Source organism: Ptychodera flava, unplaced genomic scaffold (assembly GCF_041260155.1).
Source record: "Ptychodera flava strain L36383 unplaced genomic scaffold, AS_Pfla_20210202 Scaffold_118__1_contigs__length_203095_pilon, whole genome shotgun sequence".
Taxonomy (NCBI): domain Eukaryota; kingdom Metazoa; phylum Hemichordata; class Enteropneusta; family Ptychoderidae; genus Ptychodera; species Ptychodera flava.
In genome coordinates this window covers 185,270-197,500 of record NW_027248300.1, presented here as the reverse complement: position 1 = coordinate 197,500, position 12,231 = coordinate 185,270, and the positions used below count along the sequence as shown (strand labels likewise).

The window sequence follows — 12,231 nt, the reverse complement described above, 5'->3', positions numbered from 1 at the left end:
CCGCTGCACGACAAGTGTGGCCTAATTAATATTCATGAGCCAGAAAATAGGGGGATGTTTACATTGGACAAAGAGGGTGCCTCCTGGGCCAACGTGGCTCCTTCTAACTTGAAGTTTATTTTTGGAAGAATATTTCTGTGAAATCCATCAAGAAATGTAAATACTCAAAACTCCTTGGTTTAGATATGCTTTGTTTCAAATTGAAGTAAATTTGTGTGATTGTATTTTTGGGTCATTTTCTCCCATTTTTGAGCAAACATCTCTGAATCCTATTGACTGATTTTTAATGCAGTTCACCATGGGCTATGTGACCCAGTGCCACAGTTATTATACAACAACTCTGATCATATGGGAGTGACACCGTCTTATTGGCGGTATTTTTTAAATGTCCTCTAGGGAGGCTGTTACCCAATACAGTCATTTCCACCAACTTTGAATCATAGGGTTTCCGTAAAATCATAAAAACGAATGCTTTTGCTGGGCTTCTTAAACGTCCTGTAAAATTGAATCATGGGAAAAATGGCTCCATTGAGCATGTCACAGGTCTAAACCATTATATAATCTTGCAGGTAAAAACACTGAAGACCTTGTGACAGTTCAATGACCAAATGCCAAAGAAAAAAACTAAAGACACAGGTCCTATTAACTGTAATGTGTATTAAGCGGACCCTCAATGCAAACAAAAGATATACAAATACACAGTGTTCAGCTTGTGAATTCAAAGTGTATGTGTGTAGAATGCATTGTTACTGTTTACATTTTAATTTTAGTCCGGACTAAAATTTATTTATCAATAACAATGTTCATTATACACATATGAGCTGTGCTGATAAGCTATATAGTGGACATTTCTACATGATTTATACGTTTAACAATAAACTAGTTCAGTAATACCGGTATACAGAACAAAAATGCTGAAATCACCAAAAGTTATAGCTACTGTGGCTGTAAATCTGTTTCATGGCTGAAAGGCATTTCTTTTGCCAAAAAAATAGCACTGTGTCTGACCGTTCACCAATGTGCAGTTTTCTGGGTACAGAAACAATGTGAGTTATAAGTTGGTTTCCTTGGATTCTCTGACAAAATGTAAGCACCACACTAGCCTTTTTGGAAGAATCTGAATAGAATGATATCATCCAGGGCTCCAATAATGTACAAACTTTAATAGAGAAGTATTGTTGTGATGAATGCTGTATATTTACCTGATATATCTCCCCGATATGGATGGGGATAATTACAGTCACCAGAAACTTCATTTGGACAATCTCACATCTGATAGAATTACATGTGTTGTGAATTTGAATAATTCTGTGTATGTTGTAGTCTATTCAGTTTCTGTTTTTCCAACCACGCTAATTCAGCTACCCACTTAGGCCAGTACTTTCTCACTGATTTTGCTTTTTTCTTGGGAAGGCTATTCACAACCTTCCTGTGCAGGTTGACAGTGTAGACTCTGTATTGGATGATGTCTCCTTGTCTGAATCCAGTGTAGTTATCATCCGGTTATTACAATTTGTCATCCCGATACTCCGTTCAGAATTAAGGTATGTTTAAATGTTTAATTTGATTGTGTTAATTAATGAGTACAATGAAATGAAGGTAAAGTGATATCTTAAAAAAACTCGCATGATTTAGTTAGATCAAAATTTTTTGGAATAACACATGTTTGTTAAAAGGTATAATTTTATGTCATTGTTGTGAATAATAGTAGTGACAACTACAGCGACACATAAATAATATTTCTATCTCACTGGAGTTTCCTCATATAATTAAACAACTAACAGTTATGTGTATAAAAACACCATGTAGGGTTTAGGGTTAATTGAATATGTATGTAGGCCTGGTGTGATGTTCAGTACTGTATGGTCACACACATCTTGACTTACACAGCATATAGAGATAATGAGATTTGTGTAGGCCTGGTGTGATGTCCTATGTGGACACACATTTTGACCCCCACATAAACATGTAGAGATTAAATTAGATTTGCGTAGGCCAGGTGTGATGTCCTATGTGGATACACATCTTGATTACACAGTATACATGTTCAGATAATTAATAATATTGTGTAGGCCAGGTGTGATGTCCATGTGGACACACATCTTGATTACACAATAAACATGAAAGATAATTAATGTTGTGAAGGTTAAGTGTGATGTCCTGTGTGGCCACACATCTTGACCCTCACATTAAACATGTAGAGATTAAATTAGATTTGTGTAGGCCAGGTGTGATGTCCTATGTGGATACACATCTTGATAACACAGTATACATGTACAGATAATAAATAATATTGTGTAGGCCAGGTGTGACGTCCTATGTTGAAACACATCTTTACTCACATAATAAACATGTATAGATACTTAATATAATGCTGTAAAGGCCAGGTGTGATGTCCTATGTGGACACACATCTTGACTCACACAATTAATAAACATGTAAAAATAGTTAATGTTGTAGGCTAGGTGTGATTTCCTATGTAGACACACATCTTGATTACACAGTTACCATAATTGATGTTGTGTAGGCGTGGTGTGACTTCCTATGTGGACACCCCTTTACTAACATTATAAACATATAGATATAACTACATTTGTGTGTAGGCTTGGTGTGATGTCCTTTGTGGTCACACATTTTGACTCGCACTGTAAACATGTACACATTCCTTTTGTGTTGGCCAGGTGTGATGTCCTATGTGGACACACATCTTGATTCACACAGTAAACATGTATCTAGAAAATTACATTTGTGTAGGCCTGGTGTGTTGTTCTATGTGGATACACACATTTTTACTCACACAATAAACATTTTACAGATGGTCAGATTTGTGTAGGCTTGAGTTGATATCCTATAACCATGACTGCAAATTCAAAATACAGGACAGCTGGAGAGATTGTAGTGTTCATTTAGATAGTTGTGTCAATAAGTGCATATATGAGAGACCATGACTGCATATTCAAAATATGGGATAGTGGAGTGATTGTCGTGTGCATGTGGATAGTCATGTCAATAAGTGTAGATGAGAGACCATGACTGTACATTCAAAATATGGGATAGTGGAGTGATTGTTGTGTGCATGTAGATAGTTATGTCAATAAGTGTAGATGAGAGACCATTACTGTACATTCAAAATATGGGATAGTGGAGTGATTGTTGTGTGCAGGTTGATAGTTATGTCTCATAAGTGTAGATGGAGAGACCATTACTGTACATTTAAAAATGGGATAGTGGAGTGATTGTTGTGTGCATGCAGATAGTTATGTCAATAAATGTAGTTGAGAGACCATTACTGTACATTCAAATTATTGGATAGTTTGAGAGATTGTAGTTTTGTCAATAAATGTAGTTTAGGGACCATTACTGTAAATTCAAAATATGGGATAGTGGAGAGATTGTCGTGTGCATGTAGATAGTTATTTCAATAAGTTTAGATGAGAGACAATTACTGTACATTCAAAATATGGGATAGTGGAGTGATTGTTGTGTGCATGTAGATAGTTGTGTCAATAAGTGTAGATGAGAGACCATGACTGTACATTCAAAATATGGGATAGTGGAGAGATTGTAGTGTGTATGTGGATAGTTCTTTCAATAAGTGTAGATGAGAGACCATATCAGCACATGCAAAATATCCGATAGTGGAGTGATTGTAGTGTGCATATAGATAGTTATTTAATAAGTGTAGATGAGAGACCATGACTGTACATTCTAAATATTGGATAGTTAGATTGATTGTTGTGTACATGTAGACAGTTATGTCAATAAGTTTAGATAAGGGACCATGACTGTACATTCAAAATATGAGATAGTTGGATAGATTGTAACGTGCATGTGGATAGTCATGTCAATAAGTGTAGATGAGAGACCATGACTGTATGTTCCAAATATTAGTTAGTTGGATAGATTGTAGCGTGTATATGGATAGTTATGTCAATGAGTGTAGATGAGGGACCATGACTGCACATTCAAACTATGGTATAGTTGGGGTGATTGTCATGAGTATGTGGATAGTTATTGTCAATAAGTGTAGATGAGAGACCATGACTGTACATTCAAAATATGGGATAATGGAGCGATTGTTGTGTACATGTAGATAGTTATGTCAATAAGTGTAGTTGAGAGACCATTACTTGACATTTAAAAATGGGATAGTGAAGTGATTGTTGTGTGCGTAAAGATAGTTATGTCAATAAGTGTAGATGAGAGACCATGACTGCACATTCAAAATATTGGATAGTGGGATGATTGTTGTGTCAATAAGTGTAGATGAGAGACCATGACTGTACATTCAAAATATTAGATAGTGGAGTGATTGTTGTGTGCATGTAGATAGTTATGTCAATAAGTGTAGATACTGTACATTTAAAATATGGGATAGTGAAGTGATTGTTTAGTGCATGAAGATAGTTGTGTCAATAAGTGTAGTTGAGAGACCATTACTGAACATTCAAAATATGGGATAGTGGAGTGATTGTTGTGAAGATGTAGATAGTTGTGTCAATAAGTGTAGATGAGAGACCATGACTGTACATACAAATATGGGAACGTTGGAGTGATGTACCGGTAGTGTGTATGTATATAGTTTTGTCAATAATTGTAGATGAGAGACCATGACTGTACATTCAAAATATTAGATAATTGGATAGATTGTAACGTGCATGTGGATAGTCATGTCAATAAGTGTAGATCTACTAGATGAGAGACTGTGACTGTACATTCAAATATTAGATAGTTGGATAGATTGTAGCCAGTATGTGGATAGTTATGTCAATAAGTGTAGATGAGGGACCATGACTGCACATTCAAACTATGGGGTAGTTGGAGTGATTGTCGTGTGTAGGTGGATAATTATGTCAATAAGTGTAGATGGAGAGACCATGACTGCACATTCAAAATATTGGATTATGGAGTGATTGTTGTATGCATGTAGATAGTTATGTCAATAAGTGTAGATGAGAGACCATTACTGTACATTCAAAATATGGGATAGTGGAGTGATTGTTGTGTAGGTGTAGATAGTTGTGTCAATAAGTGTAGATGAGAGACCATGACTGTACATACAAAATATGGGATTGTTGGAGTGATGTACCGGTAGTGTGTATGTATATAGTTTTTTCAATAATTGTAGATGAGAGACCATGACTGTACATTCAAAATATGGGATAGTGGAAAGATTGTAGTATGTAGGTGGATAGTTATTTCATAAGTGTAGATGAGTGCATATCAGCACATGCAAAATATCTGATAGTGGAATGATTGTAGTGTGCATGTAGATAGTTATTTAATAAGTGTAGATGAGAGACAATGACTGTACATTCAAAATATGGTATAGTCTGATTGTTGTGTGATGTAGACAGTTATGTCAATAAGTTTAGATAAGGGACCATGACTGTACTTTCAAATATTAGATAGTTGGATAGATTATAGTGTGTATGTAGATAGTTGTATCAATAAGTGTAGATGAGAGACCATGACTGTAAATTCAGAATATGGGATAGTGGAGTGATTGTCGTGTGCATGTAGATAGTTATTTAATTAGTGTAGATGAGAAAACATGACGTCATTGACTGTTATTCATTCAAAATATGGGATAGTGGAGTGATTGTTGTGTGCATGTAGACAGTTATGTCAATAAGTGTAGATGAGGGACCATGACTGCACATTCAAAATATTAGATAGTTGGATAGATTATAGTGTGTATGTAGATAGCTATGTCTCATAAGTGTAGTTGAGAGACCATGACTGCACATTCAAAGTATGGGATGGTTGAGTGATTGTAGTGTGCATGTAGATAGTTATGTCATTAAGTGTAGATGAGAGACCATGACTGTACTTTCAAAATATTAGATAGTTGGATAGATTGTAGTGTGTATGTAGATAGTTATGTCAATAAGTGTAGGTGAGAGACCATGACTGTAAATTCAAAATATAGGATAGTGGAGTGATTGTCGTGTGCTGTAGATAGTTATTTAATAAGTGTAGATGAGAGACCATGACTGTTCATTCAAAATATGGGATAGTGGAGTGATTGTTGGGTGCATGTAGACAGTTATGTCAATAAGTGTAGATGAGGGACCATGACTGTACATTCAAAATATAAGATAGTTGGATAAATTATAGTGTGTATGTAGATAGTTATATCTCATAAGTGTAGTTGGGAGACCATGACTGCACATTCAAAATATGGGATAGTTGAGTGATTGTTGTGTGCATGTAGACAGTTATTTCAATAAGTTTAGATAAGGGACCATGACTGTACATTCAAAATATTAGATAGTTGGATAGATTGTAACGTGCATGTGGATAGTCCTGTCAATAAATGTAGATCTACTAGATGAGAGACCGTGACTGTACATTCAAAATATTCGATAGTTGGATAGATTGTAGCCAGTATGTGGATAGTTATGTCAATAAGTGTAGATGAGGGACCATGACTGCACATTCTAACTATGGGATAGTTGGAGTGATTGTCGTGTGTAGGTGGATAATTATGTCAATAAGTGTAGATGGAGAGACCATGACTGCACATTCAAACTATTGGATTATGGAGTGATTGTTGGGTGCATGTAGATAGTTATGTCAATAAGTGTAGATGAGAGACCATGACTGCACATTCAAAATATTGGATAGTGGAGTGATTGTTGTGTGCATGTAGATAGTTATGTCAATAAGTGTAGATGAGAGACCATGACTGCACATTCAAAATATGGGATAGTGGAGTGATTGTCGTGTGCATGTAGATAGTTATGTCAACAAGTGTAGATGAGAGACCATGACTGCACATTTCAAATATGGGATAGTGGAGTGATTGTCGTGTGCATGTAGATAGTTATGTCAATAAGTGTAGATGAGAGACCATGACTGTACATTCAAAATATAGGATAGTGGAGTGATTGTTGTGTGCATGTAGATAGTTAGGTCAATAAGTGTAGATGAGAGACCATGACTGTACATTCAAAATATGGGATAGCCGAGTGATTGTTGTGTGCATGTAGACAGTTATTTCAATAAGTTTAGATAAGGGACCATGACTGTACATTCAAAATATTAGATAGTTGGATAGATTGTAACGTGCATGTGGATAGTCCTGTCAATAAATGTAGATCTACTAGATGAGAGACCGTGACTGTACATTCAAAATATTCGATAGTTGGATAGATTGTAGCCAGTATGTGGATAGTTATGTCAATAAGTGTAGATGAGGGACCATGACTGCACATTCTAACTATGGGATAGTTGGAGTGATTGTCGTGTGTAGGTGGATAATTATGTCAATAAGTGTAGATGGAGAGACCATGACTGCACATTCAAACTATTGGATTATGGAGTGATTGTTGGGTGCATGTAGATAGTTATGTCAATAAGTGTAGATGAGAGACCATGACTGCACATTCAAAATATTGGATAGTGGAGTGATTGTTGTGTGCATGTAGATAGTTATGTCAATAAGTGTAGATGAGAGACCATGACTGTACATTCAAATATGGGATAGCCGAGTGATTGTTGTGTGCATGTAGACAGTTATTTCAATAAGTTTAGATAAGGGACCATGACTGTACATTCAAAATATTATATAGTTGGATAGATTGTAACGTGCATGTGGATAGTCATGTCAATAAGTGTAGATCTACTAGATGAGAGACCGTGACTGTACATTCAAACTATTAGATAGTTGGATAGATTGTAGCCAGTATGTTGATAGTTATGTCAATAAGTGTAGATGAGGGACCATGACTGCACATTCAAACTATGGGATAGTTGGAGTGATTGTCGTGTGTAGGTGGATAATTATGTCAATAAGTGTAGATGGAGAGACCATGACTGCACATTCAAACTATGGGATTATGGAGTGATTGTTGTGTGCATGTAGATAGTTATGTCAATAAGTGTAGATGAGAGACCATGACTGCACATTCAAAATATTGGATAGTGGAGTGATTGTTGTGTGCATGTAGATAGTTATGTCAATAAGTGTAGATGAGAGACCATGACTGTACATTCAAAATATGGGATAGCCGAGTGATTGTTGTGTGCATGTAGACAGTTATTTCAATAAGTTTAGATAAGGACCATGACTGTACATTCAAAATATTATATAGTTGGATAGATTGTAACGTGCATGTGGATAGTCATGTCAATAAGTGTAGATCTACTAGATGAGAGACCGTGACTGTACATTCAAACTATTAGATAGTTGGATAGATTGTAGCCAGTATGTTGATAGTTATGTCAATAAGTGTAGATGAGGGACCATGACTGCACATTCAAACTATGGGATAGTTGGAGTGATTGTCGTGTGTAGGTGGATAATTATGTCAATAAGTGTAGATGGAGAGACCATGACTGCACATTCAAACTATTGGATTATGGAGTGATTGTTGTGTGCATGTAGATAGTTATGTCAATAAGTGTAGATGAGAGACCATGACTGCACATTTAAAATATTGGATAGTGGAGTGATTGTTGTGTGCATGTAGATAGTTATGTCAATAAGTGTAGTTGAGAGACCATTACTGTACATTCAAAATATGGGATAGTGGAGTGATTGTTGTGTAGATGTAGATAGTTGTGTCAATAAGTGTAGATGAGAGACCATGACTGTACATACAAAATATGGGAACGTTGGAGTGATGTACGGTAGTTTGTATGTATATAGTTTTGTCAATAATTGTAGATGAGAGACCATGACGGTACATTCAAAATATGGGATAGTGGAGAGATTGTAGCGTGTATGTGGATAGTTATTTCAATAAGTGTAGATGAGTCCATATCAGCACATGCAAAATATCTGATTGTGGAATGATTGTAGTGTGCATGTAGATAGTTATTTAATAAGTGTAGATGAGAGACAATGACTGTACATTCAAAATATGGGATAGTCTGATTGTTGTGTGATGTAGACAGTTATGTCAATAAGTTTATATAAGGGACCATGACTGTACTTTCAAAATATTAGATAGTTGGATAGATTGTAGTGTGTATGTAGATAGTTATGTCAATAAGTGTAGATGAGAGACCATGGCTGTAAATTCAAAATATGGGATAGTGGAGTGATTGTCGTGTGCATGTAGATAGTTATTTAATAAGTGTAGATGACAGACCATGACTGTTCATTCAAAATATGGGATAGTGGAGTGATTGTTGTGTGCATGTAGACAGTTATGTCAATAAGTGTAGATGAGGGACCATGACTGTACATTCACAATATTAGATAGCTATTAGATAGTTGGTTAGATTGTAGTGTGTATGTAGATAGTTATGTCTCATAAGTGTAGTTGAGAGACCATGACTGCACATTCAAAATATGGGATGGTGGAGTGATTGTAGTGTGCATGTAGATAGTTATGTCAATAAGTGTAGATGAGAGACCATGACTGTACATTCAAAATATTGGATAGTTAGATTGATTGTAGTGTGCATGTAGATACTTTTCAATAAGTGTAGATGAGAGACCATGACTGTACATTCAAAATATGGGATAGTGGAGTGATTGTCGTGTGCATGTAGATACATGTAGTTATGTCAATAAGTTTAGATGAGGGACCATGACTGTACATTCAAAATATCAGATAGTTGGATGGATTGTAGAGTGTATGTGGATAGTTAAATCAATATGTAGATGAGAGACCATGACTGCACATTCAAAATATTAGATATTTGGATAGATTGTAGTGTGCATGTAGATAGTTATTTCAATAAGTATAGATGAGAGACCATAACTGCACATTCAAAATATGGGATAGTGGAGTGATTGTAGTGTGCATGTAGATCTATAGTTATGTCAATAAGTGTAGATAAGAGACCATGACTGTACATTCAAAGTACAGGATAGTTGGAGTGATTGTAGTACAGTATTTGCTTTACTCATGCAGTGATTTATTTTGTTTTATCAACATTATCGGTTAAGTGAGACTTGATTTTTAGATAGGTATTGTTCCATTCATCAGGCAAAAAGTCAGAGCCATTGTTCATGCATAAATTGGCAAGTTACACTGTTTATCAGTTGCTCATCTTAGGCCCCAAGCCAAAAGTACCATTCATTTAAAACTTGCTATATAGGTATCTAAAGATAATGTCAGTCCGATAAGAGGAAATGTTGTTGAAATTTGATAATTGTAATTTTTGCTCATTTTCCCTGTTTTTGGTAAAAAAGCCTTTTTTCTCTGAAACCGCAAGTCCAAATTCCAATTCATTTGAAATGTGGTATCACAGTTCATAGGGGTGATCTAAGTCTGATTTGTCAAAATTGTTGTGAAATTTACAGCTACCCACTTAGGCCAGTACATTCTCACTGATTTTGCTTTGTTCTCGGGAAGGCTATTCGCAAGCTTTCCAGTGCAGGTTGACAGTGTAGATACTGTATTGGATGATGTCTCCTTGTCTGAATCCAGTGTAGTTATCATCCGGTTATTACAATTTGTCATCCCAATACTCCGTTCAGAATTAAGGTATGTATAAATGTTTAATTTGATTGTTTAATTAATGAGTACAATGAAATGAAGGTAAAGTGATATCTTTCAAAAAATCACATGATTTTGTTAGATCAAAATTGTTTGGAATAACACATGTTTGTTAAAAGGTATAATTTTATGTCATTGTTGTGTATAAATAGTAGTGACAACTACAGCGACACATAAATAATATTTCTATCTCACTGGAGTTTCATCATGTAATTAAACAACTAACAGTTATGTGTATAAAAACACCATGTAGGGTTAATTAAATGTGTATATGTAGGCCTGGTGTGATGTTCAGTACTGTATGGTCACACTGTTTATCAGTTGCTCATCTCAGGCCCCAAGCCAAAAGTCCATTCATTTAAAACTTGCTATGGAGGTATCTAAAGATAATGTAAGTCAGATAAGAGGAAATATTGTTGAAATTTGGATAATTGTAATTTTTGCTCAATTTTCCTGTTTTTTGGTAAAAAAGCCTTTTTTCTCTGAAACCGCAAGTCCAAATTCCAATTCATTTGAAATGTGGTATCACAGTTCATAGGGGTGATCTCAGTCTGATTTGTCAAAATTGTTGTGAAATTTACAGCTACCCACTTAGGCCAGTACATTCTCACTGATTTTGCTTTGTTTTTTTAGGGGGAAGGCTATACGCAACCTTTCCTGTGCAGGTTGACAGTGTAGATACTGTATTGGATGATGTCTCCTTGTCTGAATCCAGTGTAGTTATCATCCGGTTATTACAATTTGTCATCCCAATACTCCGTTCAGAATTAAGGTATGTATAAATGTTTAATTTGATTGTGTTAATTAATGAGTACAATGAAATGAAGGTAAAGTGATATCTTTCAAAAACTCGCATGATTTTGTTAGATCAAAATTTTTTGGAATAACACATGTTTGTTAAAAGGTATAATTTTATGTCATTGTTGTGTATAAATAGTAGTGACAACTACAGCGACACATAAATAATATTTCTATCTCACTGGAGTTTCATCATGTAATTAAACAACTAACAGTTATGTGTATAGAAACACCATGTAGGGTTAATTAAATGTGTATATGTAGGCCTGGTGTGATGTTCAGTACTGTATGGTCACACTGTTTATCAGTTGCTCATCTCAGGCCCCAAGCCAAAAGTCTTATTCATTTAAAACTTGCTATGGAGGTATCTAAAGATAATGTCAGTCAGATAAGAGGAAATGTTGTTGAAATTTGTATAATTGTAATTTTTGCTCAATTTTCCCTGTTTTTTGGTAAAAAAGCCTTTTTTCTCTGAAACCGCAAGTCCAAATTCCAATTCATTTGAAATGTGGTATCACAGTTCATAGGGGTGATCTCAGTCTGATTTGTCAACATTGTTGTGAAATTTACATAATTGTGTTTTTGAGGCAATTTTTTGCCACTTTTGGTCAAAAAATTGTTTTCCCTTAAACCACAAGTCCAGTTCATTTGAAGCTAGGTATAGAGGTTCCCAGGTGTGATATCAGTCAGATTGCCTGAAATTATGGTGAAATGGTTTTTTTCTTGATTTTGGTAAAAAGTGTTTTTCTCTGAAAGTGCAAGTCCAATTCATTTAAAACTTGGTAATGTGGACTAGGGGTGATCTCAGTAGGATTTGTCAAAATTGTAGTGAAATTTATATAATTATAAAGTTACACAATAACATAATGGCAAATGTACATAATTTTCATGAATTTTCATTCAAGATCTTGTTTGCTATTCGCATCTTACATTTCTAATTCATAACACTCGTGAAAAAATGTTCAAAACAAAT

The 12,231-nt window shown here is 35.2% G+C and overlaps 1 long non-coding RNA gene across 2 annotated transcripts in view; it reads left to right on the top strand.

The window, feature by feature from the left end:
* The first annotated feature begins 1,459 nt into the window (after positions 1-1,459).
* LOC139126680 (uncharacterized) overlaps positions 1,460-12,231 on the top strand; it is a 36,921-nt gene continuing 26,149 nt past the window's right edge. The window contains exon 1 of one of the 2 annotated variants that reach the window (XR_011550685.1): positions 1,460-1,544. This is a non-coding gene — a long non-coding RNA (uncharacterized lncRNA). Of the gene's footprint in view, positions 1,545-11,112; positions 11,233-12,231 lie in introns of those variants that run through there. The other variant, XR_011550684.1, reaches the window with a different exon arrangement.